This window comes from Mobula hypostoma, chromosome 18, assembly GCF_963921235.1.
Source record: "Mobula hypostoma chromosome 18, sMobHyp1.1, whole genome shotgun sequence".
Lineage (NCBI taxonomy): Eukaryota > Metazoa > Chordata > Chondrichthyes > Myliobatiformes > Myliobatidae > Mobula > Mobula hypostoma.
Window position 1 is genome coordinate 37,994,713 of NC_086114.1, and position 23,813 is coordinate 38,018,525.

The 23,813-nt window shown below is 43.8% G+C and overlaps 1 protein-coding gene across 2 annotated transcripts in view; it reads left to right on the plus strand.

The window, feature by feature from the left end:
* LOC134358203 (carbohydrate sulfotransferase 3) overlaps nt 1-23,813 on the plus strand; it is a 92,819-nt gene that overhangs the window by 34,462 nt on the left and 34,544 nt on the right. Inside the window, exon 2 of one of the 2 annotated variants that reach the window (XM_063070199.1) lies at nt 19,573-19,666. The exons of the other annotated variant lie outside the window; for it this stretch is intronic. The gene's annotated coding sequence lies outside the window, so the exon portion shown is untranslated. The remainder of the gene's footprint in view (nt 1-19,572; nt 19,667-23,813) is intronic. 2 annotated transcript variants of the gene reach the window in all.

A 23,813-nucleotide genomic window follows, 5' to 3' on the forward strand; every position in this document is an offset into this window, starting at 1 on the left:
GAAATAAATTGAAACTGGATATTTAATCCTCAGTCTAGGATCCAATTCTGCATTTGTGTAGTGAAGATCATCTCCTGCACTGTTAAATATCTTAATTTAGTCCCAATTTCTGGAATAATAAGTTCTTGACTCCATTCCATCTTGTGCTTGGCACTGATAGTTGGCTTTGGCAGCCGGGTTTTCAGCTTGTGTCATAGAGTGTAGCTGTGTTGGAAGCTTGCTACCATTTCTAACTCCTTGGTGCACTCGTTTCTTGCAACATTGCCTTGCTGTATGTCAGCCAAAAGTGTCTTGTAGTGGAAAGTACGGCTGCTTCAGGCTTCATGATGATCATTATTCTTCATTCTGGGAATGAAAGGGTTACCTTGTGAGGCGTGTTTGATGTCTCTGGGCTTGTACTTGCTGGAGTTTAGAAGAAAGAGGGGGGTCTCATTGAAACCTGTGGAGAGGATGTTTCCTATAGTAGGTGAGTCTGAGACCAGAGGGCACAGCCTCAGAACAGAGGGATGTTCATTTAGAATGGAGATGAGGAGGAATTTCTTTAGCCCAATGGTGGTAAACCTGTGGATTTGATTGCCACAAAGGGCTGTCGAGGCCAAGTCAATGGGTATATTTAAAGTGGAGATTGATGGGTTTTTGATTAGTAAGGGCGTTAAAGGTTATGGAGAGGAGGCAGGAGGACAGGGTTGAGAGGGATAATAGTTCAACCATGCAGGAATTGCAAGCAGACTGAGAGGGGTGAATGGAGTAATTCTGCTCCTACGTCTTATGGTCTTATGTGGGAGGAAACAGAAGTAAGTGGGTGAAAAAAATTAAGTGTTGTCACAGAAAGAACATACAAACTCCTTAGAAAGCACCCTAAGTCAGGGTTGAACTTGGGGGCTGGAGCTTTTCCACAGCAGCTGTACCCTCTGTGCCTCTGTCCCACTCCTAATGGTGGATATGAAGTCACACTTACGACAGCCTGGGAAAGGAGAGCAGATTTCTTTTTATTAAGGATGTTGGGTGAACTAAATGAGTTTTTGCTATAAGACCATAAGACCTAGGTTCAGAGCTAGGACATTTGGCTCAATGATTCCACTTCGGCATTCCATCGTGGCTGATTTATTATCCCTCTCAGCTATTCTCCTGCCTTCTCCCTATAACCACTGATGCTCTGATATTCGATAGGTTTCAATAAGGTCCCCCCTTGTTCTTCTAAACTCTAGTATGTATAGGTACAGAGCCATCAAATGCTCCTCATATATTTACCCTTTCATTTCTGGGATAATTCTCGTGAACATCCTCTGGACTTTCTCCAATGCCTGCATATCCTTTCTTAAATAATGGGCCCAAAACTACTCACAATACTCCAAGTATGGTCTGACCAATGTTTTATAAAGCCTTGGCATTACATCCTTGCTTTTGTATTCTAGTCCTCTCGAAATGAAGTCTAACATTGCATTTGCCTTCTATACACACTGACTTAGTGTTCAAGGTAATCTTTAGGGAATCCTTCACAAGGTCTCCCAAGTCCCCCTGCACCTCTTAATTTTTGAATTCTCACCCCATTTACAAAATAGTCTATGCATTTATACCTTCTGCCAAAGTGTATTTCCCTACATTATATTCTGTCTGCCATTTCTTTGCCCATTCCCTCAGTCTGTCTACATCTTTCTGCAAACTCCCTGCTTCCTCAACATTATCTGTCCTTCCACCGATCTTCATATTGTCCGCAAAGTTTGCCAAAAAGCCATTAATTCCTTTATTCAAATCATTGGCATACAAGGTGAAAGGAAGCAGTCCAACACCAACCCCTGTGGCACACCACATGTCATGGTCAGTCAACCAGAAAAGGTTCCCTCTATTCCCACACTCTGCTTCCTGCCATTTAGCCAATCTCCTGTCCATACTAGTGTCTTTCTTGTTATTCCATAGGCTCTTAATTTGTTAAGCAGCCTCATGTGCAGCCATTTGAAAATCCAAGTAAACAACATCCCCTGACCTCCTTTGTCTTTCCTGCCTGTTATTTCCTCAAAGAATTCCAACAGATTTGTCAGGCAGCATTTCCCCTTTAGAAAACCATGCTGGCCTATTTCATCATGTGCTTCCAAGTACCCAACCTCATCCTGAATAATAGGTTCCAACATGTTTCCAACCACTAAAGTCAGGCTAACTGGCCTATAATTTCCTTTCTTCTGCCTTCTTAACGAGCAGAGTGACACTTGCAATTTTCCATTTCTCAGAAATATTCCAGAATCCAGTGATTCTTGAAAGATCATTATCAATGCCTCCATGCTCTATTCACCTACTTCTTTCAGAATCCTGTATGTAGTCCATCTGGTTCAGGTGACTTATCTACCCTTAGTGTTTTAGGCTTCCCAAGAAACTTGCACTTAGAAACAGCAATGACACTCGCGCCTTCTACCCCCTGACACTCGCGCCTTCTACCCCCTGACACTCGCGCCTTCTACCCCCTGACACTCGCGCCTTCTACCCCCTGACACTCGCGCCTTCTGCCCCCTGACACCCTCGCATTTTTGGCATTCTGTTAGGGTCTTCCATGGTGAAGAATGATGCAAAATACTTCTTAAGTTCCTTTGCCATTTCTTTGTCCCCATTACTACCTCTCCAGTGTAATTTTCCAGCAGTCCAATACCTACTCTTGCCTCTCTTTTACTCTTTATATTTCTGATAAAACTTTTGGTATCCTCTTTGTTATTATTGGCTAGCTTACATTCATATTTAATCTTTTCACTCCTTATGGCTTTTTTAGTTGCCTTCTGTTGGTTCTTAAAGGTTTATCTATCATCTACCTTCCCACTATTTTTTGTAATATTATATGCCCTCTCTTTTGGTTTCACGCTGTCTTTGACTTCCCTTGTCAGCCATGGTTGCCTCACCCACCCTTTAGAACACTTCTTCACCTTTAGAATGTCTCTTTCCTGTGGCTTCTGAATTTCCCTGCAGAAACACCAGCTTTTGCTGTTCTCCCATCATCCCTGCCAATGTCCCCTTCAATCAACTTTGGCCAGCTCCTCTCTCATGCCTCTGTAATTCCGTTCACTCCACTGTAATACTGATACATTTGATTTTATCTTCTCCTTGTCAAACTGCAGGGTGAATTATATCATGTAATGATCACTGCCTGCTAAGGGTTTTTTTTTATCTTAAGCTTCCTAATTAACTCTGGTTCATTACATAACACTCAACCCAGAATCACCGTTCCCCTATGAACCACTAACTGGTCTTAAAAAGTCATCTCATATCCATTCTACAAGTTCCTCCTTGGGATCCAGCTCAAGCTGGATTTTTCCCTATCGACCTGCATATTGAAATCCTTCATGATGATCGTAACACTGCCCTTCTTATGTGCCTTTTCTATCTCCCATTGTAATTTACTGCCCACATCCTGACTACTGTATGGGGCCTTTCCAGTACAGGTCATACCTTCCCCAAAAGAGATCCCAATGATCCAGAAATCTGAAACCCTGCCTTCTGCACCGATTCCTCAGCCACATATTCAGATGCCAAATCATTGTATTCTTACTCTCCATGGCACATGGCACAGCCAACAATCTGGAGATTACTGCCTCAGAAGTCCTGCTTTTCAGCTTTCTGCCTAACTCCCAATCTCCTCCCTTTTTGTACCTTGGTCGTTGGCACCATTATGTACCAAAACTTCCCACAGTTCACCCTCCCCCTTTAGAATGCCATGGACCTGATTTGAGACATCCCCGGCCCTGGCATCTGGGAGGCATACCATCTGGGCGTCTCTTTCATGTCTACAAAATCGCTTTCTGTTCCTCTCATTTATGGAATCCCCTATCATTACCGCACACCTCTTCTCTCCCCTTCTGAGCTACAGAGACAGATTCAGTGCCAGAGATGTGATCGCTGCAGCTTCCCCCTGATAGTTCAAATGCTCCCCACCCCTCAACAGTAGCCAAGTGGTACACTTATTATTGAGGGGAATGTCCACAAGGGTACTCTGCACTGGCTGTCTTCTCTATTTCCTTCTCCTGACAGTCACCTGGGGACCAGCCAACTGCAACACGTGAGTGACAATCTCCCTCGAGCTCTGATCTATCACCTCCTGAGTTTCCCATATTAACTGGAGGTCATCGACCTACAGCTCCAGTTCCTTAACACAGTATCTTAAGGAGCTGCAGCTCCATGCACTGCATGCAAAAATGGTTATCAGGGAGACTGGAGGTCTCCCAAAGTTCCCACATCTCACACAAGGAACATCCTCCTACCTCTGGTTCTGTTCTCAGCGCACTACCTGAGGGCAAAGAGAAAAAAAAACTTATTAGAAGACTTTCATGCTTACCTACTTAGAGCCTGTGTCTGCACTTGCCCAAGCCTGTAGAGTTAAGTCAGACCATTATAACAATGCCCCACTTCCTACCATGGCCATACTCCTTTCTTTTTTTTGGGCTCTGCCAAGGGGAAAAAAACCTGAAAAATACCCAATCTCTTTTTAAACCATGCACTGCATTAACAACAAACAACCTCTTGCACTGATTTCCCCCCCGCCAAGAAAAATACTGAAAAGGAAATGTAGCTGAGCACTTTTTAAGCCTCCATCTGCGTCACCATTGAATGTCTTCTCATGCTGATTGCTGCCCTCTGAGAAATCCCCTTGTTCCAGATGTGCTGTTCCTGAGTCTAGGCTAGTTGTTAATGCTGGGTGCTGTTACCAGAAACAATGACTGTTTTGCTTTCCACCAATAATTTCTGACATTCATTTCCTGCTTTTGTTTCTGATTCCCAGCATTTGCAGTTGTTTTGACTTTCATTACAACTGAACTCCCTGCTTCAATCATGGGCTGATCCAATTCTTCCAGTCATCCCCAATCCCCTGCTTTGACCCCATACCCTTTGATGCCCTGGCTAATCAAGTACCTATCTCAACCTTAAATGCACCCAATGACTTGACCTCCACAGCTGCTCGTGGCAATTCCATAAATTTACCACCCTCTAACTGAAGTAAATCCTCTGCATTTAAGTTCTAAAAAAAGTCCTTCAATCCTGAAGTCGTGCCGTCTTGTCCTAGAATCCACTACCATGGGAAATAACTTTGCCATATCTAATCTGTTCAGGCTTTTTAACATACAGAGTGTTTCTATGAGATCCTCCCTCATTCTCCTGAACTCCAGGGAATACAGCCCAAGAGCTGCTAGACGTTCCTCATATGGTAACCCTTTCATTCCTGGAATAATTCTCGTGAATCTTCTCTGAACCCTCTCCAATGTCAGTATCCTTTCTAAAATAAGGAGCTCAAAACTGCACACAATATTCCATGTATGGTCTCACGAGTGCCTTATAGAGCCTCAACATCACATCCCTGCTCTTATATTCTATACCTCTAAAATGAATGCCAATATTGCATTCACATTCTTTACAACTGACCCAACCTGAAAGTTAACCTTTAGGGTATCTTGCACAAGGACTCCCAAGTCCCTTTGCATCTCTGCATTTTGAATTCTTTCCTCATCTAAATAATAGTCTGCTGTTTATTTTTTCCACCAAAATGCATGACCATACACTTTCCAACATTGTATTTCATCTGCCACTTCTTTGCCCATTCCCCTAAACTATTCCCCTCACTATAGGAAGGATGTGGAAGCATTGGAAAGGGTACAGAGGAAATTTACCAGGATGCTGCCTGGTTTAGAGAGTATGCATTATGATCAGAGATTAAGGGAGCTAGGGCTTTACTCTTTGGAGAGAAGGAGGATGAGAGGAGACATGATAGAAGTGTACAAGATAATAAGAGGAATAGATGGAATGGATAGCCAGCGCCTCTTCCCCAGGGCACCACTGCTCAATACAAGAGGACATGGCTTTAAGGTAAAGGGTGGGAAGTTCAAGGGGGATATTAGAGGAAGGGTTTTTTACTCAGAGAGTGGTTGGTGCGTGGAATGCACTGCCTGAGTCAGTGGTGGAGGCAGATACACTCGTAAAGTTTAAGAGACTTTTAAGAGACTGTTTAAGAGACAGGTATATGGAGGAATTTAAGGTGGGGGGTTATATGGGAGGCAGGATTTGAGGGTCGGCACAACATTGTGGGCCGAAGGGCCTGTAATGTGCTGTACTATTGTATGTTCTATCTAAGTCTCTCTGCAGCCTCTCTATTTCCTCAACACTATCGGCTACTCCACCTATCTTTGTATTATCGGCAAATTTAGCCACAAATCCATTAATACCGTAGTCCAAATCATTCACATACATTGTAAAAAACAGCGGTCCTAACACCAACCCCTTTGAAACTCCACTGGTAACCGGCAGCCAGCCAGAATAGAATCCCTTTATTCCCACTCTGTTTTCTGCCATCCAGCCAGTGCTCCACCCATGCTTGTAACTTCCCTGTAATTCCATGGGCTCTTATCTTGCTAAGCAGCCTCACGTGTGGCACCTTGTCAAAGGCCTTCTGAAAATCCAAGTACACCATGTCTACTGCATCTCCTTTGGTCTAATCTGCTTGTAATTTCCTCAAAGAATTGCAGTAGGTTTGTCAGGCAGGATTTTCCTTTCAGGAAACCATGCTGGCTTTGGCCTATCTTGTCATGTGTCTCCAGGTACTCTGTAACCTCGTCCCTAACAACCGATTCCAACAACTTCTCACCACTGATGTCAGGCTAACAGGTCGAAAGTTTCCTTTCTGCTGCCTCCCACCCTTCTTAAATAGCGGAGTAACATTTGCAATTTTCTAGTCATCCAGTACAATGCCAGAGTCTATTGAATCTTGAAAGATCATCGCTAATGCCTCCGCAATCTCTCCAGCTACTTCCTTCAAAACCCGAGGGTGCATTCCATCAGGTCCATGAGATTAGTCCACCCTCAGACCATTAAACTCCTGTGCTCCTTCTCAGTTGTAATTTTCACTGCACAAACTTCACTTCCCTGGTACCAACGACATAGGTAGGAAAAGGGAGGAGGTCCTGAAAACAGACTAGAGGGAGTTAGGAAAGAAGCAGAGAAGCAGGGCCTCAAAGGTAGTAATCTCGGGATTACTGCCTGTGCCACATGATAGTGAGTATAGGAATAGAGTGAGGTGGAGGATAGATGCGTGGCTGAGAGATTGGAGCGGGGGCAGGGTTTCAGATTTCTGGATCATTGGGATCTCTTTTGGGGCAGACGTGACTGGTACAAAAAGAATGTGTTGCACTTGAATCCGAAGTGAGGTTTGCTAAGGCTATTGGGGAGAATTTATACTAGAATTGCTGGTGGGTGGGAACCAAACTGAAGAGATGGTTGAAGGGGCAGTTAGCTCACAATAAAGAGAGAGCTTGTAGGTAGTGTGAGAGGGAGGATAGGCAGGTGATAGAGTCATAGTCATAGTCATACTTTATTGATCCCAGGGGGAAATTGGTTAATTTCCAATGACAAAAGAGAAGGTATGAGCTCAGACTGATGGTTTGAGATGTGTCTATTTAAATGCAAGAAGCATCATGAACAAAGCGGATGAGCTTAGAGTGTGGATCAGTACTTGATGTTGTGGCCATTACAGAGACTTGGATGACTCAGGGGCAGGAATGGCTACTTAGAGTGCCAGGCTTTAGATGTTTCAGAAAGGACAGGGAGGAGGCAAAAGAGGTAGGGGAGTGGCACTGCTGATCAGAGATGTGTCACGGCTGTCGAAAAGGAAGAAGTCATGGGGGGATTGTTTACTGAGTCTCTGTGGGTGGAAGTTAGAAACAGGAAGGGGTCAATAACTCTACTGGGTGTTTTTTATAGACCACCCAATAGTAACAGGGAGATCGTGGAGCAGATAGGGAGACAGATTCTGGGATGATGCAGAAATATTGATTGGCATTTCCCTAGAGTGAAGGGTTTAGATGGGGTGAATTTTGTTAGGTGTGTTCAGGAAGGTTTCCTGACACAGTAGGCAGATAAACCTACAAGAGGAGAGGCTGTACTTGATCTGGTATTGGGAAATGAACCTGGTCAGTTGTCAGGTCTTTTCAGTGGGAGAGCATTTTGGAGATAGTGATCATAATTCTATCTCTTTACCATAGCTTTGGAGAGGGATAGGAACAGACAAGTTAGGAAAGTGTTTAATTGGAGTAAGGGGAAATATGAGGCTATCAGGCAGGAACTTGGAAGCATAAATTGGGAACAGATGTTCTCAGTGAAATGTATGGCAGTAATGTGGCAAATGTTCAGGGGACATTTGCTTGACATTCTGCATAGGTACATTCCAATGAGCCAAGGAAAGGATGATTGGGTACAGGAAACGTGGTGTACAAAGGCAGTTGAATATCTAGTCAAGAGGAAAAGAAAAGCTTATGAAAGGTTCAAAGAACTAGGTAATGATAGAGACCTAGAAAATTATAAGGCTAGCAGGAAGGAGCTTAAAAATGAAATTAGGAGAGCCAGAAGGGGCCATGAGAAGGCCTTTGCAAGCAGGATTAAGGAAAACCCCAAGGAGTTCTCTTCACATACTTGCTCTTCACAAGTATGTGAAGAGCAAGAGGATAAGACATGAGAGAATAGGACTAATCAAGTGTGACAGTGGAAAAGTGTGTATGGAACTGGAGGAAATAGCAGAGGAACTTAATGAATATTTTGCTTCAGTATCCACTATGGAAAAGGATCTTGGCAATTGTAGGTATGACTTGCAGTGGACTGAAAAGCTTGAGCATATAGACATTAAGAAAGAGGATGTGCTGGAGCTTTTGGAAAGCATCAAGTTGGATAAGTCACTGGGACCGGATGAGATGTGTCCCAGGCTACTGCGGGAGGTGAGGGAGCAGATTGCTGAGCCTCTGGCAATGATCATCATCAGTGGGGACGGGAGAGGTTCCGGAGGATTGGAGGGTTGTAGATGCTGTTCCCTTATTCAAGAAAGGGGGTAGAGATAGCCCAGGAAATTATAGACCGACGAGTCTTATTTCACTGGTTGGTAATGTGATGCCAAACCAAGCTATCGGACGATTGATGCTAATGAGAGAGATAAAAGAGACAACAGAGAAACATTCAAAATGCTAATAAGAGAGGAGAGAGGGATTAACGGAAAAGAAACACAATTCAGAATATTGACAGACCGGTTGCCTGAACCTGAACTGTTTGAGTTTGATGGATACCCCAGCAGGGGGATAAAAAGAGCAGGTTCGCTAAGGCACGGGACACCACGAGACCACAAGACAATGAGACCCTGGAAACAGCAGTGTGCCCCCACAAGTGAGAGTTTGGAGGTCCGGTTCGCGGGAACCGACCATAGGCTCACAGGGTGTAAAGGTACGATTGGTGGGAACCTGGTGTGTGTGTCTGCCCTTGCCTGGGTGCCAGGTTCACCGTGGAAGAACGATCGTATCCGGAACGGAAGGGTCACAGTTGGTGACCACAGCGGGATAGAAGACATCAAAGGTCTGCCTGAACCAAATTGCATCCCCCCCCCCACAACGGTACAACAGTGATTACTGCGAACTGCACTAAACTGAACTGAACTCTGCGTCGCTTGAGACTGATCATTTTACCCCTAGACTGCGATAGAGCTTGGTTGATTCCTATTACCCTAGTTCTGTGTATATGTGTGTATTATCATTGCTAACCTGTCACATATCCTTACGACTAGAGTACTGTATTACTTAGTTCTTTAATAAAACTTTATTAGTTCCTAGTAATCCAGACTCCAAAGAGTGGTCCATTTCTGCTGGTTTGGCAACCCAGTTACGGGGTACGTAACAGTAAGTTGATGGAGAAGATCCTGAGAGACAGGATTTATGAACATTTGGAGAGGCATAATATGAGTAGGAATAGTCAGCATGGCTTTGTCAAAGGCTCGTCATGCCTTATGAGCCTGATTGAATTTTTTGAGGATGTGACTGAACACATTGATGAAGGAAGAGCAGTAGATTTAGCGTATATGGATTTCAGCAAGGCATTTGATAAGGTACCCCATGCAAGGCTTATTGAGAAAGTAAGGAGGCATGGGATCCAGGGGGACATTGCTTTGTTGATCCAGAATTGGCTTGCACACAGAAGGCAAAGAGTGGTTGTAGATGGGTCATATTCTGCACGGAGATTGGTGACCAGTGGTGTGCCTCAGGAATCTGTTCTGGGACCCTTTCTTTTTGTGATTTTTATAGATGACCTGGATGAGAAAGTGGAGGGATGGGTTAGTAAATTTGCTGATAACACAAAGGTTGGGGGTGTTGTGGATAGTGTGTGGAGGGCTGACAGAGGTTACAGCGGGACATCGATAGGATGCAAAACTGGACTGAGAAGTGGCAGATGGAGTTCAACCCAGGTGAGTGTGAGGTGGTTCATTTTGGTAGGTCAAACATGATGGCAGAATATAGTATTAATGGTAAGACTCTTGGCAGTGTGGAGAATCAGAGGGATCTTAGGCTCCGAGTCCAAAGGACACTCAAAGCTGCTGTTCAGGTTGACTTTGCGGTTAAGAAGGCATACGGTGCATTGGCCTTCATCAACCGTGGGACTTAGTTTAAGAGCCAAGAGGTAATGTTACATCTATATAGGACCCTGGTCAGACCCCACTTGGAGTACTGTGCTCAGTTCTGGTCACCTCACTACAGGAAGGATGTGGAAACTATAGAAAGGGTGCAGAGGATGTTGCCTGGATTGGGGAGCATGCCTTCTGAGAATAAGTTGAGTGAACTCAGCCTTTTTTCCTTGGAGCGATGGACGATGAGAAGGTGACCTGACAGAGGTGTACAAGATAATGAGAGGCATTGATCGTGTGGATAGTCAGAGGCTTTTTCCCAGGGCTGAAATAGCTAACGCAAGTGGGCACAGTTTTAACGTGCTTGGAAGTACAAACGTTTGTAGGTACAGAGGAGATGTCAGGGGTAAGTTTTTTTTCACAGAGAGTGGTGAGTGCATGGAATGGGCTGCCGGCGATGCTGGTGGAGGCGGATACGATAGGGTCTTTTAAGAGGCTCCTGGATAGATACATGGAGCTCAGAAAAGTAGAGTGCTATTGGTAACCCTGGGTAATTTCTAAAGTAAGTACATGTTCGGCACAACATTGTGGGCCGAAGAGCTTGTATTGTGCTGTAGGGTTTTTATGTTTCTATGTTTTTAAGAACACCATCAATTTTGTGGTTTAATTTAATAGATGAAATTCCTCAACGCACTATAGAGGTTTATACATCTTCTGTACCCAATCCAAAGTGTCCACATCATTTCTGTAACTGTGTGACCAGAACTGCACACACAATACTCCAACTGCAGCCTAGCCAAAGTTTCATGCATCAGACAGTCCGCTGGAGAAACTTGACGGATCAAGCAGCATCTCTGGGAGGAAAGGAATTGTTGATGTTTCATAGCTGTGACATTATTGTCTGACTCCTATACTCAGTGCCTTGACTGATGGAGGTAAGTATGCCATACTACTTCATTCCCACTTCATCAACCTGTGGTGGCACTTTCAGGGAGCTATGGATGGACTCTAAGATCCATCTGTACATTGGTGCTGCAAGGATCCACCCATTAGTTGCAAACTATCTCCTTGCATTTAACTTCCCAAACTCTATACCTCAAACTTGCCTGTATTCAACTCCATCTGCTGTTTCTCTGTTCATTCTTCTTCGTAAGCATCTGTCATTTCTTTGTCCATGCTTTTAACTGACCTACTGTATATCCTGCTGAATATTTTGACGATCTTCTTTACTATCTGCAACTCCACCAATTTTTGTGAAGCCTGCAGACTTGTTAACCGACCTGTCTACATTTCCATCCAGGTCAGTTATGTACGTAGTTTACAAACAACAAAGGTCCCAGCACTGATCCCTACAGAGCACCACTGGTCATAGACCTCCAGCCAGAATAATAAGCTTCCACCACTGTTTTATCTATAGGCAAACCAATTCTAAATCCAAATTACGAAGTCACTGTTGATCCCGTACATCTTAATCTTCTGGATCAGCCTACCATTTAGAGTTCAGTAAACCTTTTAAGGTGGATTCTATCTGGGACTGTGACATTGCCTCATTTATTAATGATGTAAAACTGTTTGCAACTTGTCATGGCATTTTATGGGTCTCCTATTAAAATCAGATGCTGTCACAGCTGTGCACCATGCAAATACATTGCTGCTCTCCGTATGTATAGTGTGTTCCCTTTGAGACCCAGTTTGTGAATTTGTGCAGCTGTGAATAGTTGTGGTCTCCACCTGTGTCCTTGGCAAGGAAACAAGTTAAACAATGGAATGAAAACGTGGATGCTTGATAGCCTACACCCAGTTTTTTTTAAAAGGCGCATCCATTCTGCTACAGCTTCTAAAGGACAGGTACAAAGACACAAAATCATAAAGGAATGCACAATTCCATATCCGAACAATGTTCCAAAACATCATCATTGCCTCACTGTGATCACTTGTCTCCGATGCCCACTTTCTCCTCCCCAGCAGTTGATGCTTTTCACCATATTTTTTTTCAATTGCAAACAATTCTGAATCTGAACTATCAAGTCACTGTTGATCCTGTGTATCTTAATCTTCTGGATCAGCCTACCAAGTGGAGTCCAAGTAACTTTTTAATAACAGCCAGTGGAGCTGAGGGACAGCAGCACTGCCTGCTGGTACTCTGTGCTGCCCCATAACAGGAAAAACTCCAGGGGCAGTCATATGGATTTTGACCAGGGCTAACTTTGGGAAGAGAACTCATGGCCAAGGGTTCATTCTTTGCAGAAACAAAAATAAAGAGCTGGAAAAACTCAGCAGGTGACAGGCAGCAACTGTGGAAAGAGAAACAGTCAATTTTTGGGTCAGTGACATGCTAAACTTTTCCATCATTTTCTGTTTTTGTTTCAGATTTTTGGCACCTGCACTTATTTTGCATTTTCTTTCCCTGTCCTCTGTGATCAGTGGTCCAAGAAGACTATTTACTCCTTGGTGACACAGGACTTTGTTTGTCTCACTGTCTTTCCATTAGCTAGTTCACCACCTTAAACGCTCAGTCACACATGGCACCCTCAACAATTCTGAGCCGTATCCAGTCTGACAGATCCACTGCATAATTTGCAAAGTGTGACCTTACGCACACACAGGATCTCCTTTAGTTGGAAATGCAAGAGCTATAAGTTATTGAGATCACATCACCTCCCAATTCCCCTTCAGATCTCCAAACACCATCACATCATAAAAATATATCTCTGTTCTTACTTCATTACATGATTACATCGATTCTTCTGTGCTTTGTCTCAGTCCTTCCGAGCGAGGAACAATTGCATCTGTTCAAAACTCTGCATGTTAAGAAGAACCTGTCAACTTTAAACCTGAATTTATTTTTCAGTATTCCGATGCTGCACTCCATTATAAAGTTCTCCCCTTCAGAATGAAAAAGTCCAAGTTGCTCCACTTTTCTTTATAACCCAGTCTCTTGGCCCAGGAGCCCAGTCATGAGCTGCCTTTGTTCTGCTTTCAGCAGCTTCTCATTTTGTATGCAGTCTGGACATTGAGACAGTATTCCTGGAGCGGCTAGGCCAGAGCACTGGACACCCCAACTACACTTCCTCTCATTTATATTCTACTGCTGCTGCCTCTGACTTAGCTCTTTGGATAAAGCTCAGCGTAGTTTGACAAGTTAGCCCAGGAGTTGTTTTGAGTAGTGCTTTTCTCCTGGGCATGCAATCCAAAGTCAACTTTGTCATGAATAAATCTCATTACTGTTCATTTCTTAGTAAAATTGCACCAAGTACAAAATCAGACTGGGCACCTCTGGTCACATTCCATGTTGGTGCTTCTGACAGTTCCCCTGCCTGAGATGGTTACCTAATGGGGGGAATGTATATGGGTGGGGGGCAGTTGGGAATGATATGAGAATCTGGGAGGGGATAGGTTGAAGAAGAAACAATCTAATAGGAAAGGACTGTAGACCATAGAATAAAGGGAAGGAGAGGAGGTGGGGACCCAAAGGGAAGTGATGGGAAGTCATGAGAGCAGGAGAAGGGAAGAGAATTGGTAGGCAGGGACCACCAAATTGGGGAATGGAAAAAGAAAGAACAAGGGGAAGTAGGGGGACAGGGGGAAGTGGGGTCCGGAAGCTGGAGAAATCAATGCTTATGCCATCACGTTCAGTTGAAGTGTCCAATCATCTCAATAACTTTCTTCCCTCCTCTTCACCTATTGCTTAAAGTGTAGTGCAGGAGTGGTGAAAGAAAAGCTGTAGTGATGTTATTTAAGATTCCTCTGTTATCCTCTGCTCCTGGATTGTGTTTCAGTTATGTTAATGAAAAATTCTCTGCAAGAGACTCTGGAGCAGTGGTCCCCAACCTCCGGCCCGCAGACCAATATCGGCAATTGCCTCTGATCTGGGCTGGCATTTACGTGCCGGGCGGCACCTAATCAATTAGCTTGTTTATTTCGGCTTTTTTCTTAAAGATGTGCTGGGTGCGTTTTGACCACCGCTGCACCCCTGCATGCTCCGCGGCCCGGAGGTTGGGGACCACTGCTCTAGAGAAGTAACTGGGCATTCCTGGTCTTGCTGGCAGTTGAACACTGACTCACATCACAATAGTACTTACAGCTGGTAAAACATTAAACCTACCTAGGGAGTGTGGACGAAATTAAGCTCCTTCAAGACCAGAGGCCATGGCTGAGTGGAGCAAAATGATATTCTGACCTCTATGGTTACCAGCAGTACAAGACAAGCCCCTAATTCTCCTCACTCTCTCCCTTTCTCCATTCTGCCACAAAGAGAGTGCTGGCAAACATGTTCCCACAAATGTCTAAGTGATGAACATTATTGCCAGGTTTCGAAGGCCTGAGTTACGGAGAGAAGATGGGCTTTCTTCCTTGCATAGAAGACTGAGGGGGTGCCCTTTCAGGAGAGTATCATTAATGGGGGGGCATAGATAGGGTGAATGCACACAGACTTTTTCTCAGGAAAAAGGAATCATAAACTAGTGGGGATAGATTTAATGTGAAAGGGGAAAGATATAAAGGGGACCTGAGGGGCAAGTTCTCCACACAGAGTATGGTGCGTATATGGAATAAGCTGCCAGACAAAGTGGTTGAGGCGGGTATAATAATATTTAAAGGAGATTTGGACAGGTACATGGATAAGAAAAGTGCAGTTGGATATGGGACAAATGCTGGCCAGTGAGACTAGCTGAGATGGGCATCTTGGTCAGCATGAATGTGTTGGGCAGAAGGACCTGTTTCCATTCTGTAGGACTCTACAATAATTAACTGTGAGACAGTAGTAATGAATCAATCTCGCCTTCTCTCTTCATCTTCCACACAGAATACTAAAAGGAAGGAAGGAAGACTCGTACAGTCTCTGAGAAACTTGTCTCATGATCTGCCAAGCAGATCTTGAGCCAGCGTATTTCATTGTTATTTTGACATGAAATTTCCATCTTCACAGCTTCTGGTTTAATTTACAGTAGCTTTTGTGTTCGTGCTGTGCATAACATGTCAAGGGAGGTCTCCCTCCAAACAGCTACTTATGAATCAAGGATCAAAGATCAACTTTATTCATCAGATACATTTACATGCATGAGGGATTTGCTGTGGTGTGTTGGTCAGAGTGCGATGTGCAATGAAAAACAACTTTCAACAGTTATAAAGAATTATAGATAGAGTAAGGTTAGAGATTAAAGGATGGGTATAGAATAAAATGTGCACAACTACATAAATACCAGCATGTATTTACAAAGTAAACAGCAAAAGTGTTTTCAAGTGTCTACAGTGCAGGGCAGGGATGTGTGTAATAGATAGATGGGGTTGGGGGAGCTACCTAGAATTGTTCATTAGATTAACTGCCTCGGGGACGGTGGGGGGGGGAGAAACTTTTAAGGTGAAGTGAAGTTTTTTTTAATAGCCCTGTTAAAGGTAGGCAGTTCAAGTGGTTCAGCTTGGACTAGATGGGCTGAAGGGCCGTTTTCATGAGCTGTACTTTTCTATGACTCTACGACTCTATAGCACTTTCCAGAAGGGAACATTTGGAAAAGGCAGTTTGCAGGATGGGTCGCGTCCGCAATGATTTTCCTGGCCGTTTCTTTGTCTGCGACACAGGTCCTGCTGACCTGACAGTTTGCTCTAGTTTTCGTGCACAGTTTGAGTACCCCTTATCCAAAATGCTTGGGGCCAGAAGTGTTTTGTATTTTGGATTTTTTTCAGATTTTGGAATATATAATGAGATTGCTTGGGATTGCCATCATTTCTGACACTGAATTTTTGTGCTAGCGGTAAGCAGTCTTTTGTCCTGCACTTGTTCATCACACCTTTGTAGTCACAGTAAAAATTATTACATGCCATTAATATAATGAAAATAGAATGTATGCAGGGTAACAAAAGCAGTATAGCAGCATCAGGAGAATACCTGAATCAGCTGTTGAATGACAACAAACAACAGCCGGCCTTCAGTCTCTACCTACGCTGCCGTATTTTGATGAAAAGGTTTCAGTACACTGTATTTGTATGCTACTTTTTTTAGGTTTACGTAAGGTATAAAAACAATCAGCATCATAGACTTGCTCTGGTGCTAGATTTTCATCAGTGATGCTTTAAAAATTTAGTGCTGTTATGTAAGGCATAAAAGCAATCAGCATTGTAGACATTTTTGGTGATAGATTTTCATGATCAGCAGGCTCTTTAAAAATTTAATGCTGTGCCTTTTCTTAAATTTCTGCAACCAGCCTGCTGAAGATTCACAATTACTTTCAATTTTCACTTTCTTGTGATACACGGTTGCACGACCAGCATACCGTTAAAGCGGCGTATGTTCACTCTGACGCTGATGATGCACAGTCGAGATCTTTATTTCTCACTTTATGCAGTGTTTTTCTATTTTTCATTAACTTTTGTTCATTACATGTGTGAGGTCACTTCTCAGAACTGCCTGTGGTGCACAGAGACCTGAGCTTCACCCAGGAAACTTCCCGGCACCTTGTGGAATTTTCGACTGTGATGTCATGTTAGTGCTCAAAAATAAAATTTGGATCTTGTAATTTCGGATAAAGGGTGCTCAACCTGTACTGTGAGAGGATGCTGCACTAAACCAGACAGAATATAGAAATAATTCCTGAAGTGTGCAGTTCCGGTGGAAGTGTGGCCGATTGGGAACATACATGGGAAAATCCATGTTCATGCAAATCGGAATGTCAGACATCTCCTTTCGGGGTGTCAGGTTCATATCAGCAGCGCATAATGAAAAACTAACCGTCAACAAGCCTGACTTTGAAGCATAGATTAGTGGAACCAGTCGTATAATAGGAGACCAAATGACCCATAGTGTCTGTGCCAGATCTAACCCATCCTCCCCATTTCCCTGGGAATTTGCTCCCTTATATAATTCCTTTTCTCTAATACTCATTGTAACTCACCCTGTATCATTCAAATTAAACACCGCTGATTGAGAGCCAGCTTGTCGATGATTTGCCAAGGCATGCAGCGAATGAACAGTACCCACTCGGAACCTTCAACACTAATCTCCGCAACACACATCAAAGTTGCTGGTGAACGCAGCAGGCCAAGCAGCATCTCTAGGAAGAGGTGCAGTCGACGTTTCAGGCCGAGACCCTTCGTCAGGACTAACTGAAGGAAGAGTGAGTAAGGGATTTGAAAGTTGGAGGGGGAGGGGGAGATCCAAAATGATAGGAGAAGACAGGAGGGGGAGGGATAGAGCCGAGAGCTGGACAGGTGATAGGCAAAAGGGGATACGAGAGGATCATGGGACAGGAGGTCCGGGAAGAAAGACGGGGGGGGGTGACCCAGAGGATAGGCAAGAGGTATATTCAGAGGGACAGAGGGAGAAAAAGGAGAGTGAGAGAAAGAATGTGTGCATAAAAATGAGTAACAGATGGGGTACGAGGGGGAGGTGGGGCCTTAGCGGAAGTTAGAGAAGTCGATGTTCATGCCATCAGGTTGGAGGCTACCCAGACGGAATATAAGGTGTTGTTCCTCCAACCTGAGTGTGGCTTCATCTTTACAGTGGAGGAGGCCGTGGATAGACATGTCAGAATGGGAATGGGATGTGGAATTAAAATGTGTGGCCACTGGGAGATCCTGCTTTCTCTGGCGGACAGAGCGTAGATGTTCAGCCTTTCTCCATGAAGCCTGTTAAATTCTGACACATAGTTAACAGTATCAGCTGTGGCCCAGAGGGATGAAATCTGATTCCCTTAATTAGAAGGTTGTTTAAAACGTGATCCAGAGAGCTGATGTGAATCCTATCTGGATGCACCACAGCTTGCTCTACTCAAATCTGCAAAAAAATTGCAGAGCCCTGCCCATTACACAAACCCGACACGCCTCTTCTCTACGGACTTCATCACTCCATTGACGCCCACTGCCTCAGGAAAGAAAACAATGTAATCAAGAAATCTTCTCAACCAGTTCATTCACCCTCCGCACTGCACACCCCACCATCATCGGACTACGAAAGCATGTATCATCGAGTTCTAGGACAGCTTTTATTCCACTGATGTCAGACTCTGCAACAGATCTTTCATACACTCAAGATGAATTCTTGGTTTCTACCTGGTCACCTTCACACTTGGTTTGTCTACCTTACTGCACTTTCTGTGTCACTGTAACACTATATTCTACATTTGTTTTACTGCCTCACATGCAGCATAATCTGCTGGTCTGCACACAAGGCAATTTTTCACTGTATCGCAGTACCCATGACAATAATAAACTGATCCGATCAGTAAAGCTGTCTGTGATTAAAGGCCAATGGCAGTATCTTAAAGAGCAGAGTGAGTCTCAGAGTGGCACAGAGATCTTTGTCGCTCGGTCCAAATGGCTGATGTTGCTGATTGCAGAGGCCTAATGTGTGCAAATGCTTCCTGGCTTTTCACAGCAAATCACTTTAAAATTTTTGTGAGGCACTCTGAAAATGCTATGTAAATGCAACTTTTTTTTCTTTCTGATAGAGACTTCTAATAATTCCAGATTCTAATGATACCCAAGTGTATTGGCTGCACTGCGTGATTCCCATGTCACAGTGGGGTTTCATGGTGATGTAGGGTTGATTGGTGGATTAAAACTGAACGTACTGTGCTAATTTTTGTGCTTGTTCAGTGAGACTCGGATGTAAGTGCAACCCCTTCATTAGCCACCTTCTCATTTAACAAGACCAGTCATGCAACTTAATACATTATAAGCTTGAAATGTATGTAATTACCATGCAACTCAATTCAGTGAATCTGCCTATGCAGCTGAAAGGCTTCCTGCTTACTGGTAATTTGAAGCCCTCCTGCATGTTTAATTATTCATTAGTTCTAATTGCATCTCAACTTGCAAGGCTGACGTGTCTAAAGGCCAGATGTATTATATGCGGTACACTGTAGCAGCTTTTCACATGCCAGCAAGGTGCCTTTAGCATTTATTCAGATATAGACGATCTGAATACCTGCTGACACGTGTCCTGTCGTGAATTGGAGACAGACGAGACACGGGGCTATTGTGAGCGTACCGTGTGAGGATCACTGGGTTTGTGTTGGGAATAGTATTGTACAGGGTCCTTATGAATATTTCCTGTTAGTGAATCCCCTATCACCTGTGCAGCCTGGCTTGTCTTGCTGCTGTGCGGGGAGATGAGGTTGTAGATGTTGAGCGGGACATCCAATGCCGGACATTATTTTTTTCCCTTACTATCTCTTGTTCTCCAGGCTCCTCCATCCATTGGGTTCCAGGGCTCCTTGCTGCTCTTCATCTGTTCAACGCACACAACATGCTGGAGGAACTCAGCAAATCAGGCAGCAAGTATGGAGGGAATAAACTATGTCACCGTTTCCCGAAATGTAAACTGTAAATGCTCAGTTGTGTTGATTATTAGTTTATGATGGTCACATGTACTGAGGTATCATGGAAAATGTGCCATCCACACTGATCATTCACTGTATCAGTGCATTAAGTTAGAAGAAAGGACAAGCACTTATAGAGTGAATGCAGAATAAATGTTACAGTTGCAGGACAGTATAATGAAGGAAGACAATAATATCCAAGGCCATGACAAGGTCGATTGTGTAAGTTTTATTGACTAAGAGGTCTGTTCAAGAACCTTACTACAGCAGGATAAAGGTTGCGCTTGGGCCTCGTGCCCTTATACTAGCTGCCTTACTGAGGTAGGAAGGAGTGTGGACAGTGTCCGTGGATGGCAAGCTGGCTTCCATGCTGCGCTGAGCTGTCTCCACAGCCCTGTGCAGTTCCGTGCAGTCACGGGCACAGGAGTTGCCTTTACCAAACGTGATGCGTCCAGATGGGTCGTCTCCTGCGATATGCCGTTAAAGGTGGGAGTCGCATCTGAGCTCAGCTGCTGTTGTTAGAGTGTGCACGGGTATAGGGAGCCAGGGAAGTTAATGGTTGAGCTTGTTACCCAGGCTCCATTGCCAGCTACTAAACATCTCCAGCTGTGCAGTCCTCCCAGGAGGAGGACTTGCCTTCTTGTAAGCGAGGTTATCACCAGGGGGATTTTCAGATGACCTGTGCTTTGAGAGACTGAAACTCTGACCTGCTGGTGTAAAGTACTGGGTTAGTAATGGGAATCTAGGTGGACACACGACTGCAGTCAGTAGCTACCTACGCTCATGGGAAGGTACCAATACTGCCACGTCCCAGTGCCTGAGATGATTGTGCATCTCAATCTTTTCCTTAAGAGGATTACACTTAGACACCAGAATCGTTTTATATCAGCAAATTTTTATAAGCACTCATTACACTATTGTACCCTTTAATATTGTTTATTTGTGTAATAAAGAGATTGACTCAAAGAAATCCTGTTGTACTGATTGGGAATCAGTTAGATTCTCAAGTAAGAAGTGCTTAAAGTATTACTTTGCTATTAACTGATTATCTCATCTTTGCAAATTGGGCCATGACCCCAAAAGTAGAAGTTATTGCTTTCAGTATGAGAACAAAGATAATTCAGACCAAAATTACAATAAATGAGTGGTTAGTTCCATCAGGAATATGCAGTTTAGAGGTAATTAATATGCTCAAAGATGGGTATAAAATCCATGCATCATCACATCTTGGGCGGAGTTAGTCCTCTTGGGCAGAACTGGTGGGTCTGTGTGTTCTGGGTAGTGCATCTCAGAGATGTGTTGGTGGCTGTGAGTTAGGGGCAGGTTTGCCTTGTGGGTGATGTTATCTGGCCTGTAGCATGCAAGAATACAGAATCCTGACAGAAATTCTATTAAGGTCATAAGACAATCAAGTCTTCTCCACAATTCCACCATGGCTGATTTATTATCCCTCTCAATCCAGTTCTCCTGCTTTCTTCCTGTAACCTTTGACATCCTTACCAATCAACCTCTGCTTTAAACATACCCAGTGACTTAGCCTCCAAAGCCATCCATGACAATGAATACCACAGGTTCACCATCCTCTGTCTAAAGAGGTTCCTCCTTATCTTTGCTGTTGCAGCCCCCTGGTAAGCCTTAGGCTCATTCAGCTTGCTACCGTCTAGGGGGAGCAGCCTTCTGCCCCGCCAGACTGGGTAATCAGTTTGTGTGGATGCTGTGTGATGTACCCCACCACGCCAAATAACAGACAGTACACCATATGCAATTAAATGATTACACTTTATAAATCTTACTGGAACTATGTAATTAATAGAGATACAATATAAAAGGAAAAGTAAAAGGTGCCACACTTATCAGAGTTCAACCACTTCATGCACAACCGTTGGAGCTCAATTAACAAAGTCTTCTTTCCACCATTCAATCTCCTCCGACCTCCTCGACCCGCCACCTGGGACCAACCACGGTGGTTGACCAGACGCTCCACATGAATCTGTCCTCGTCTCCTCTCCTCACCGAAGACCCTGGGCTTTGGACTCTCACTCGGGGTCCGTTCCGTCGCCCAACTTACAGCATCATGCCTCCTCTCTCTGTCCCCATCGCGCCGTCTCCCCCAAAGCCCACAAAAACAACAGCTTACAGACAACAAGAAAGAATAACATCTATCCCAATTGGTTAGCAAATGAATACAATTCTCGTTATCAGTAATTATAACCCAAACAAGCTGCTAGGGAGAAGCACTTTCTCAGCAGTTAACATAACAAAGAAGCTATTTTATTCTAACATAACAAAGAAGCCATTTTTATTAGCCTTAGCAGTAACATAAAAGAAGAAACCCCTTATGCTGTAAAGGGACACCCCTCAATTCTGAGGCTGTGCCCTCTGGTCCGAGAGTCCCCACTATAGGAAATATCCTCTCCACATCCACTCTGTCTAGGTCTTTCATAGGTTTCAATGAGATTCCCCCTCATTCCTCTAAGCTACAGTGAGTACAGGCCCAGAGCCATCAATGCTCCTCATACGTTAACCCTTTCATTTCCAGAATCATTCTTGTGAACTTCCTCTGGACCCTCTCCAATGCCAGCACATCTTTTCTTAGATTAAGGGGCCCCAAACTGCTTATAAAGCCTCAGCATTACATCCTTGCTTTTATATTTTAGTCTTCTCAAAATGAGTGCTAACATTGCATTTACCTGCCTTACCAACTTGCAAGTTAACTTTTAGGGAACCTTCACGGGGACTCCAAAATCCCTTGCACCTCTGATTTTTGAATTGTTTCACCATTTAGACAATAGCCTATGTTTTTATTCCTTCTACCAAAGTGCATGACCACACACTTCCCTACACTACAGAGTATTCCACCTGCTGCTTCTTTCGCCATTCTCCTAATCTGCCTTGAGCCCTTTTGCTGATTCCCAGCTTCCTCAACACTGCCTGCTCCTCTAATGACCTTTGTGTTTCTGCAGACCTGGCCACAAAGCTGTCAGTTCTGTCATCCAAATCACTGAGAAGTGAGAACTACACTCACTTCTGTTCCCTGCCACTCTCGAATTTCCGGCATACTCTGTTGTCTTCCACAGTGAAGACTGTTGCAAAATATTTCTTAAGTTTGTCTGCCATTTCTTTGTCCCTATTACTACCTCTCCAGAGTCATTTTCCAGTGGTCTGATATCTACTCCTCCCTCTTTTTTTTTTGGTATCCTCTTTTATATTATTGGCTAGTTTATCTTCATATTTTATCTTTTCTGTCCTTATGGCTTTTTAAGTTGCCGTCTGTTAGCTTTTAAAAGCTTCTCATTGCTTAAATTCCCACTAATTTTTGCCCCCTCTTTTGCATTGATTTCCCTTGTGACTATTACTTCATTTTCCCTTTAGAATACTTCTTTGAGATATATCTTCCAAGTCTTCTGTGTCTTCTGAGTTGCTCCCAGAAACTCCGGCCATTTGCTGTTCTGCCATCATCCCTGCTAGTGTCCCCCTCCAATCAACTTTGGCCAGTTTCTCTCTCATGCCTCTGTAATTCCTTTTGCTCCAATACATCTGATTTTATCTTCTTCATGTCAAACTGCAAGGTGAATTCTATATTATGATCACTGAGTGTTCCTTTACCTTACACTCCCTAAGTACAACACCCAATCCAGAATTGCCTGTCCCCTAGTGGGCTTGACCTCAAGCTGATCTAAAAAGCCATATCGCAGGCATTCTACAAATTCCCTCTTTTGGGATCTAGCATCAACTTGATTTTCTCAATCTCCTTTCATATTGAAATCCCCCATGACAACATTGACTGTTTTACATGTCTTTTCAATTCCCCACTTGTACCCCACATCCTAGCTACTGTTCAGATATCTGTATATAACTGCTAGCAGGGTCTTCTTAATCTTGCACTTTCTAAACTCTACCCACAAGGATTCTCCATCTTCCGATCCCATTTCACCTTTTTCTAAGGATTTGATTTCATTTTTTACCAACAGAGACTCTTATGTACAGATCATACCTTTCCTAGAAGAGATCGCAATGATCCAGAAATCTGAAATCCTGCACTAATTCCTCAGCCACACATTCTTTTGCCAAATCATACTTTTTTACCCTCACTGGTTCATGGTACA